We start from the raw sequence: 10,070 nt of genomic DNA, 5'->3' as shown, positions 1-10,070 counted from the left end.
AATATCTACTAACACCCCATTGACACCCCTCCTTCTGGATCTAAACTTGAAACGAACAGATCAACATGCAATATTAAGACCATTATTGCTGTGGGTTAGACTGTGGACGACTCCAGAATTACTTGATTACAAGAAAGGCCTGAAAGAAGTTATGGATCTCGATAGCTGTAATAAAGTTTATTGGTTCAAGCATGTTAGAAATTGGTTAGGCATGATCGGATTAGCCCATTTTTGGAATGATCCTGAGGCTATGAACTCGTGCTCTAGGAAAATTGTTAAACTATCCTTTTGGTCATATGTGAGCTACGAGTCAGTGTATATAAGAACCCATGGACCACTAACTGAAAACTTTTTATTGTTTAAGGATGTAGCATCCTTCGAACCCTTTTTAGACGAGATTCATCCGCCATTATCAAAAACTTTGTACCTAAAATTTAGATATGGTACACTTAGAACGAAGGCGCTTGAAAAAAGCTGGGCGAAATCAGGAAGTGATCTTTGTATTTCATGTACTCATGGTACTAAGGAAGATGATCTACATATACTTCTATTTTGCTCCAGCTCTGCAATACCAAGGAAAAAGTGGATAGTGCCGCTTTGTCTTAAAATTGGTTCAAGATCCCACAAGGAGGCTGGCAGAATTTTAAAAACTGATACTAGCCAGGTGATAGTTTTTGGAGTTAGTAGATTTCTTCTCGCTGCTAATTTTATTAGAACAAAGTTGGGTCTACATTTTTAAGAAAAAAAGGGAAAACATATATAAAAATGCACAACTATTGTTCACTAGATATCTCCAAGATGACCATGACAATTAAATATTCAAATTGTATGTTTTTAATACCCAACCAGGAGGATGTTGTTGTCGTTTTTATGAACTTTTTACAAAAATGTCCTAGCGGTTAGTGATTTAATACTATTTTAATAGTTTTTAAATTATATTTATTATTAATTGTATTTTTAACTATTGTAAAGTTTTCGCCCGGGCCAAATGTGTTTGAAAAAAAATTATGTAATTAGATATTGTGTACTCGGATGCAATGGATATACATGAATAGGTTAGCTTAATTGACCCTCTTACTTTTTCTTTTGAGCTAGCAAATGTTAAATTGTTAGAATATAAATGTTTTTATTGTATCTTTTATGATGCTAATGCGTCGAAATAAAGATTTAAATGAAATGAAAAAGTTTAGGAATATGGATTTGCTGTACCTTCCTGTCAAAAACAAGCCACTTGGAAGTAATATGGATGTAATATGCCTTCTTTACACAATACCATAAATTATTTGCAATGCCATGAGTTCTAAAGTAAAGCCCAGATTTACAAAAGTGTCACTGACCGCAGTGCACACCTATATTTGCTGTGTTGCGTAACAGGGAGAGAGCAGGAAAGTACTCCCTCTCCCTTGCACCACTGCACCATTAGGCAGTCAAGCACCATGCAAACACATTTGCACTATTGTGCAAAGGTGTCTGCGAGAGTCTAGATTAGGTTTTGTACTGGAAGGGGTTTCCGTCCAGTACAAAAAATACTATGCCAGGACAAACGTGAAAACGTTTCCCATTTTGTGTGAGTACCAAATACCAATTTGCGTTGGTTTGTAACTCCTGAAAAGGTTTTTGCGTCAAGAATGCATTATAAAACTTAACCAACCCAAACACAAATCTTCCATAAATGTGGTTGTAATTATCAGATCAATATTCTCCTGCTTTGGAAAGATTACTTTTTAAATTCTACTCTGAGAGGCGGGCACCTGTATAAAATAAATCTGAAAAAAATTCCGTATGGCTAGCTTTGTGCTGTAGAAATACTATATGCATACGAAAGTAGTGGTCTGCAACAATCCCATACTTTGCATTCAGATAAGCTTTCAGATAAGCTTAACAACTTGTGCTGCTACCCCATACTCCTGACTCACTGGCACTTGCCTTACTTTTAAGTACAGAGCATTATCTGAAGCAGTTTTACATGGTGACCAGCAGCAAAACACTGAACAAAACAATGGTTAATGGAAAAAACATCAAAAGGGATGTGTCAACATGTAATTTTATTGATCTAAAGCACACATTTGGCCCCATGGGGACCAGGATTCCAAACAAGAGAACATAAAGAAAGTCCAAGACACTGTACAAAAGGGGGAAAAAGGCCAGAATACTAATAAAAAAAAAGAACACATAGGATTAAGGAAAATCAGCAACTTCGTTGTATGTTTCTAGATTCTGAGTTTTCTTTCGTCCAATTCTAGCATTGCAAATTTTATAGCCAGCTTCCTTCTCATAGTTCTGTTGTCCAGTGAACAGCAGTTGGCCCTGCACACAGACTTCATAACCTCTGGAAAAAAAGAAATTAACATACATTAATATCATGTTACCACCACTATTTTAGGTATTTAATAGGGCTAGGCTGCCTTTAAAATGTTCCAATTGCGTTATTTCATAGAGTGTGCCCCACGAAATATGGATAGAAGGGTTCCTAAGTTGAACATAAAGGGCACTTGGTCAAAGAGACACAGGTGAGAGCAAGTGTTAGACTTGGGGGATCTCTGGTTGGCGCAAGGTTGCCCTTGTGTCAAGCAGGAACCCTCTCCTCTACGTCAGGGCGCAGGATAACCCCTCGTGAATGACCCTTGCTCACCCTCTAGGTACGTGGCGTGAGCAGCCGAGGCGATTCCTCAGGCGTTGTAGGTTAAGCACTTATAATCACACACACAGTAAATACATCAATCCCCCCAGAAACGGACACCAGACTTGGATATGTAGAAAAATACGCTTCTTTATGTAAAAATAGGTATGTATATCTCAGCAGACTTATCACAAGACCAATAACGTTTTCGCTATGCCACCAGGTTGTAAAGCAGGCAAATGTTCTTTGTTCGTAGCTTCAAATAGATACTTTGCAGTCTCTTGCAAATGTTACTTGTGGTTCCAGTACTCACAGAGATCGGCTCCTGCGAACGGGGAAATAAGGCGTTGCGGGCCCCGAGCCCGATACTGGAACTTCTTTCGTGACGTGGAGAGCCGGCACAGGTCGGTCCGACTCTCAGCTTGGGAAGTGTCTTGGGTCCTCGATCAGCGGGTGTGGGCAGGTAGGCAGGCGCGGCCAGCGACCCTCAGCACGGCGGTGCAGGGGGGTCTCCACAGCGGGGGCGGCGCGGCCTGAGATGTCCGGGGATAGCGAAGCGGGGTCACAGGGCCCGGTCAGTGCAGCTGGATGACCCGGCGTAGATCACAGTCGTTGGACGGTTTCCGGCGGGAGGGGTGATAGCGCGTTCAGCGCGCTCCAGTGGCAGGCGGTGACAGGGGCGCAGGCGGCCTAGCCCGGGGACAGAGAGCGGCTCCGGACGGAGCGGGGCTCTCACGGGGTTGCGGCAGGCAAGCTCCTGAGTGTCACGGCCCTAGGAGGGGCGTTGAGGGGCGCAGTCTCTTTCCAGCGGGATGCACACACGGCTCGAATCGGAGGACGAGCAAAAGCACAGAGAACCCACTGGTCCTGGGGTTCAGTTCAGGGGGCAAGCTCAGATCAAGCCCTTGGAGAATGTTTAAAGCACAAAGCAGCAAAGTCTTTTCAGTAGTCTCTTCCTCTCCTTTCTCAGCAAGGCAAGCAGCAGGCCAGCTCCTCCAGCGTCTTCTTCTCCTTCTAGTCGGGCAGAGGTTCTTTGTGGTAAAACAGGATTCTGATTTCTTAGGAGCCAGGCTCCTACTTTTATACCATGATTCTTTTGTTCTTTAGCGCCAGGGGGCCTGGGCCTGGCTCAGTCCAGTTCTGGAGCACTTTGTTATGGTGACTCTGCTCTTTCCTTTCAGCAGCAGGGCAGAGACATCAGCCGCTCCACAGGGGGCGGCGCCGGCTTTGTGGTGGCAGAGCACAGGTCTATTCAAGAGTCAAGGTGTACTCCTCCCACCCATCCTGGTGTCACCTCTCTACCTACCACCTGGCAGCCAACCTGTCTCTGGGGATTCCCCAACCCTGCTCCTTACTGTTGCTAGGCAGAACACACACACACAGCAGAGGCGGACTGAAATGGCCAGGTCAGTAAATACTAACTTTCTAAAAGTAGTATTTACAAACCCAGGATATTAAAATAAACTTGACTACAAGAAGTATTTTATTATTCTGAGTTCAGGCATACTAAACTTGACATTCTACCATGCTCTCTGAGTCCACTGGGGTCACAGCGTGGAGTGACTCCAGCAGCCCATTCTGGCCTATGGAGAGCAGGTAGCCTTCAATAGTGAAAAACGAAAATGGCTGTAATTCACTACTAAGACATGCCACACACATCAGGGCATGTCCTACCGTATGCCTACAATGCACCCTGCCCTTGGGCCTACCAGAGGGGTGGCTAATATGTAGGTAAGGGAAGGTTTAGGGACTGGCAAGTGGGGGCACTTGCGTAGTCAGCGCAACGGTCCCAGACCGCGCACAGGGTCTGCGGTGGCAGACCCTAGACACATTTTACAAGGCCGCTTTCTGTGGGTGGCGCAACCAGCGCTGCAAGCCCACCAGCAGCATTGGCATTCACAAGCCCTGGCACCCCTGGTGCACTTTACTGGTGACTGACAGTGAATCCAATAAACCAATCATGAACATCAATTACAGGTACACTTTACCTAGGGAGCACTTGCACTGCGGCACGGATTAGCCGTGGCGCAGTGCCCTGAGCGGACAACACCAGCAAAACAATCGAGACACACCATCAAAAAGTGGAAGGGAAACTCACGCCAAGGTGCCAGGTCTAACAGCAAGGCATTGATGAAGAGGGGGCAGGAGGTGAAGAAAGAATGTTTCTTTATTAACAAAGGTCTTTTAACTTGTATGGAATGAGCTGCCCTGATGTAAAATGTTTTGAAGCTGGGCCCCCTCCAAAACTTTGCTTATGCGACTTGGGGCTGCAGGAGTGGTCGGGGCTAAGAGCGGGAGTACTTTTCTGTAGCCCAAAATATGCAATAAACTTGAGAATTATGAAAGAGCAAACATGACTAATTGACAACAGAAATTGAACACAAAACAGCACAACATAACCGGGGAGTTTAGCCCCTCATGCTCTTGGTTCCTAATGCAACTGTACCTGCTGCACTAATGTTAGTTCCAGCCCCAAATAGTAGGCTGTGTTCTGCCTTTTTTGTCCTTTTGAAATACTGAGGTACTTGAAAGAAAGATTGATTCAAGTACTAATGTAGAGGTGCTGAAACAAACATATGTGCCCTAGTCATGTTCACCAGCAGTGGCGGCTGCCAGCTATCGGGAGTGGTGAGCAGGCAAACCACTGCTGGGAACACAAAACAGCAGACTTAGCCAATCCTGCCGCTGCTCTCATTCTGTGGAGCATCCAGCCAGCCACTGCTCCTATCCTCTGTTGCCAATCTGCAGCAGAGGACAAACCCTGTATCTCTCTGGAATCGGGGCAGGCTGGCTGCTGAAGGGCACACAACAGTAAAAAATAAAATGTCAAAGAGAATTTTTCACTGGCATTTTTATTTTTTCCTGTGCAGTTTGCAGCAGGCTGGGGTGGGTGGACGATGCTCCACGTCCAAGTGAAAAAATTACAGGTGTTCGCCAGACGCTGTCACGCATCCTCTGCAAATAGAAAGGAATCAATACCAGATTTAATTTATAAAACCATTGTGGAGGCAGCCATGTTGAGCCTGAACTCTACTTGCAATATTCATACTTTGAAAATAGTCTGACTAGAAATTCAAATCGGAGCTTACAACCAAGTGCTGGGAAAAGGGCAACTGATCTAATTATTGGGAGAGTTGATCAGGTCTAAATAAAAGCTGTGAGCACAGTGTTTTATAAGTGCAGTTTGCCATCACCCATTCATCCAGTTTGGCCCCTCAACTGGAACTACAGATTTCGAAATTAAATCCCAACTCAATGCCTAGCCAGATTTGCATGCTATTTGTAGTGCAAACTCAGCACAAACTCTTAATAAGTTAACCCCCCCTGCTCTTTTGCAGACTGCTATTAAGTGTGATGGAGACCTTGTACCCTATTACATTATTATGATAAAAGATCACATATGCAAACATATTTAAACACCGTATGTAATGTATTTTCATAGTCCTAGATTAACTGAATGATAATTTGAACATTTGTAATGTCTTACCTAATACTACATCAACCTTCTCCTCATCAAGGACAGCTGTTCCAGCATGAGCCTTTGTTATGTCTTTTGCGGATGCAAGTTCTTTCGTAGAAATAAGTATTTCTCTGACACCATTCAGAAGAAAACCTGTACTGTCCTGAACTGCCTTGGCTTCCTCCAAGAGTTTGTGCAATTCTCTTTGGCACAAGAACAGTTCTGAACCGTGAAGGATCATTTCAATCCTTCACCAACTGCTGCATATCAGTCTGCAAAATAACGCAACTATTAACTATTGGACTTCATGCTAGGTTACATAGTAAAAAAAATATATATATATATATATATATATATATTACAATTCATGGTTTTTGGATGTTAATTTGGCGTACATGGCTAACAATCTAAGATTTGCTGGGTTAGCTCCATAAATATAAAACAGCCATATAAAAAAAAACATTACATGCAGAAAGATTTGAAAGTCTTGTCATGCAGTAAATCTAAAAGGTTTGTCCTATATAACCTTTAATCGTGCAGAAAGGTTACAAAAGACAACACAATTAGTATGCCAATACAGTGTGAAAGAAAACAAGTACCTTTTGTACCATAAATGATTGACTGCATATTTTTGAGGCCGCTGTATATGTTAAGTTCCTTGAACTTGTCAAAGCAGACAGCGCAGCTTGCAAATGCAGTATAGCACATAACATAAGCATACTTTTTGGTGACACGTGCTTTGGGTGGGAAAAAAAGGATTGTTAATGGAAATGTGTTGCAGTTTACGGGGTTAGGTAGAATATCAATCACTTATCTTTTAAGTGTTTTGTTAGAGGCTTGTAAGGCATTCACTACTACTTTTTGTAACCATACACACTCCTCATTTAGACAGGAACCAGGGCCAACAGAATACCTTTCATTTTGGTTAATAATGAACAATGAGTCATATACCATTTCCTTAGAGAGAAAGCAAATCATAATTAGACCATACAAGTGGAAATGCAATTTAATATGCTTCTTAAAAAAATAAATCATTACCCTAGTGTGAAATGATGGACTTTCCTCAGTTATCAAATGAAAGGATTCTTCATTGTCCTGAGGACAAAAATAAACAAAAAAAGAAGACAAAGCGACCATTAGGCCATCATTTATACTGTTGAAAATGGGGCATGGCAGGGGGTATGGTTCATATCAACATCTGTGAGTATTGCTGCAGATGGAAATTCACTGTAGGCCAGGTTGTGTGACTGCGAGCCCAAAAACCTTGTGGCGTCAAAACATTTGGTGCCAAATGTACCATCATTTTGTGATCTCAGCTGCAGGGTCTGGTGGGTGTTACTCCATTGCTAGAAACAGCCAGCTCTTGTGTAGGAAATAGTTTTTGGGGTATTAACTGGTGAGGTGGTGATGGGAAGGCATATTTTCGTCCTTGATCCTTGAATTTAAGAGGGGGCTCCAAGACAGTTTCATTTTCACGTTCTATTGCTTCATATTTAATTGTAGATTTTGGATGAAGGACACTAACCATCCCTTTACAAAGAATTTCACTGGGATTGTCCAAAAGCAGAAATTCTCCATCTTTACTAAAACAAACTGAATGACCGCAAGCAAAAGATAGGACGTTAAATGAAGCCATGATTATATTCTGCTAGATATAAAAATCGGAAATTAGTTTGCGACTGGTTTAAGTTTTAGAGGTATGGTACAGAGCATATCACAAACTGATTCACATATTATTTAATTGGAGAAAAGTATCACGGAGGTGGGCAGATACAAACAAGCTATCTCTATCGCCAGATTTTGGACAGTGGAGAACATGAACTATCAGTAAACCAAGAGCCAAGACAGTAATGTAAATCCTCATTTTACACCCCCTTCAAAAATGGATGAATTTACACCTATTTTAAGCTGATATTTAAGTGAAATCTTGTGGCATTGGGGGAGACTTTTTAGGTTTCACCTGCACAGCGCTTGCACCGCACTTGAGAAATTTCTTGTATTTAATATATCTTAAACGGGGGCTTTTATCAGTTCCCGTCGCCTAATTACTGTGTTAATTCGCTTCTGTGTGGAACTTTTTTTTTTGTTACCTTCCCCTGGCTGCACGCATTTACTGCCCCTACGGCCACTTTGGCAGAGGATGAGGGCTTACATGCAGAGAGTGAGGAAAGGAATGAAGGGGAATTTATAGGTTTAGTTTGGGAAACTCTTAAGAAACTTCTTTCCCCCCTTGATCTTAGACTCTCACGCATTGAGAATAATTTGCTTGAGATGGAAAAGAGCCTTATTGCTCTGGCCACTCTCGGCCTGAGAAGTCTAGAAAATCAGGGCTTTCCTGCTGCTGAGCCAACACCTCATGTTTCAATTCCTCAAGTCCCGCAATCCTCCCCTCCAGTACCAGCTAATGCACGATCGGTTCCTACATTGGGGACTGTGGGTGTGGATCATAGTTCCACCGCCCCCATACTTAAGGCTCCCAAGCGCCCCACCCCTCAACCATTACTCAAACCCAATGCAGGTGCACCGCATAGACCCCCTCCCAGTGAGGTGGCGTTCCATCCAACCCAGAGCCCTCCTGTCAAGAATAATTTTAGAGGGGGTTACATTGATCTCCCCCCAGAGGCCAATGATTATGTGGTTGTGTTGACGGGTGTCCCTCAGATGGGAAACGGCCAACACGAGAACCACTGGTCTCTGAAGAATAAGATAATGCATTGGCTCAATGCGAATAGACCAATTCCCAATGGACAGAGAAGCAGAATCTTGATGGTACGTAGAATCCTCTGGGTGGGCCCTACAAGGAAATCTAGTCCCGGGGATTGTATAGTGGTGACCTTTGAGGACCCTCATACGGCACACCACATCTGCTCCTGGCCTATTAGCGAAGGTTCTCTTGTTATACCTAGGCCATTGTCCTTTTTTTATCCTCCGCGTCTTAGATATACACGGGAAGAGGACTGGTCTCTAGTACATCACCACAATTGGAGGAGTCATCCCAAAAAATTCCAAGATTCCCCCATAAACTGGAATGGCTTCCCAACCTCGAATAGGTTTGCTGGTCTTGAGGAGGTAGATTGACTCTCATGCCAACCTGCTCCCCAAGTTCCTCTACCACAGGTTTTAGGGTACAATGAATCTTTTCCTGTGTTGATTGAACCTTCTGTTGCTAGCTCTCCAAGCCTAGAGGGAATGCATTGTGTTTTACCTATAGAGGCGGGTTTGAATGCGTCATGTATTTTTGACTCCCAAGCCGTAACGGAACGCCTGGACCCACCTTGTATGATTCCCTTGCCTCCAATTCAGAATGTTTCACCAATTAGGAAGTTGCCTGATGTAGAAATGGCTCCCTACCACCACCAGACTGAGCCACTGCCTAGGTTAAATAGAACTACTGCGGGGGTGGTAGGACCTGTGTCCAATTTGGTTACACTAGACAACCCTCTAAGGCAGATCATCTCGGACGACCCCTTGCTAAAGATTATAAGCTGGAATGTGGCAGGGCTCGCCCGCAACTTTGAAATTCCTGAATGGAATGCCTTTTTGGCCCCTTATAACATCTGTCTTTTGCAGGAAACCTGGTGCCTTGAACCTAGGCATAGAGTGGGCTTTACGACCTACTTCGTCCCAGCTTCCCAACAACATGGATGTAAAGGTCGCCCGTCGGGTGGCCTTCTTATATGGGTTAATATCGCACTAGGTTTAAGTGTAAGCCAAAAGTCCACGCATTCCCCCGATCTCCAGAGGATAACCATATTATGCCCAGGGGGTAGGAAGCTAGAAGTTTTTAACCTTTATCTAAGGGGGGCCAGGGGCGGATCATCTACTCTATCCTCTACAGGATTAAACAGCGATCTAGCCGCCTGCAGTATTGATTCTTACGTTCTCCTCGCAGGCGACTTCAATTGCTGTTTTGAACCACTGGCTAGGGAGGATATCCTGGACACTTGGGATGAGGACACAAGGAGAGGTATTCCCACCCTGACCCTAGAT

The 10,070-nt window shown here is 43.7% G+C and overlaps 1 pseudogene; it reads right to left on the bottom strand.

The window, feature by feature from the left end:
* Positions 1-2,178: 2,178 nt before the first annotated feature.
* Positions 2,179-7,716, bottom strand: LOC146834873 (uncharacterized; annotated as a pseudogene).
* Between the last annotated feature and the right edge of the window lie 2,354 nt (positions 7,717-10,070).

Source organism: Triturus cristatus, chromosome 4_2 (assembly GCF_964204655.1).
Source record: "Triturus cristatus chromosome 4_2, aTriCri1.1, whole genome shotgun sequence".
NCBI lineage: Eukaryota > Metazoa > Chordata > Amphibia > Caudata > Salamandridae > Triturus > Triturus cristatus.
Note: the sequence above shows the minus strand (reverse complement) of the source record. Positions and strands in the feature narration are given on the sequence as shown.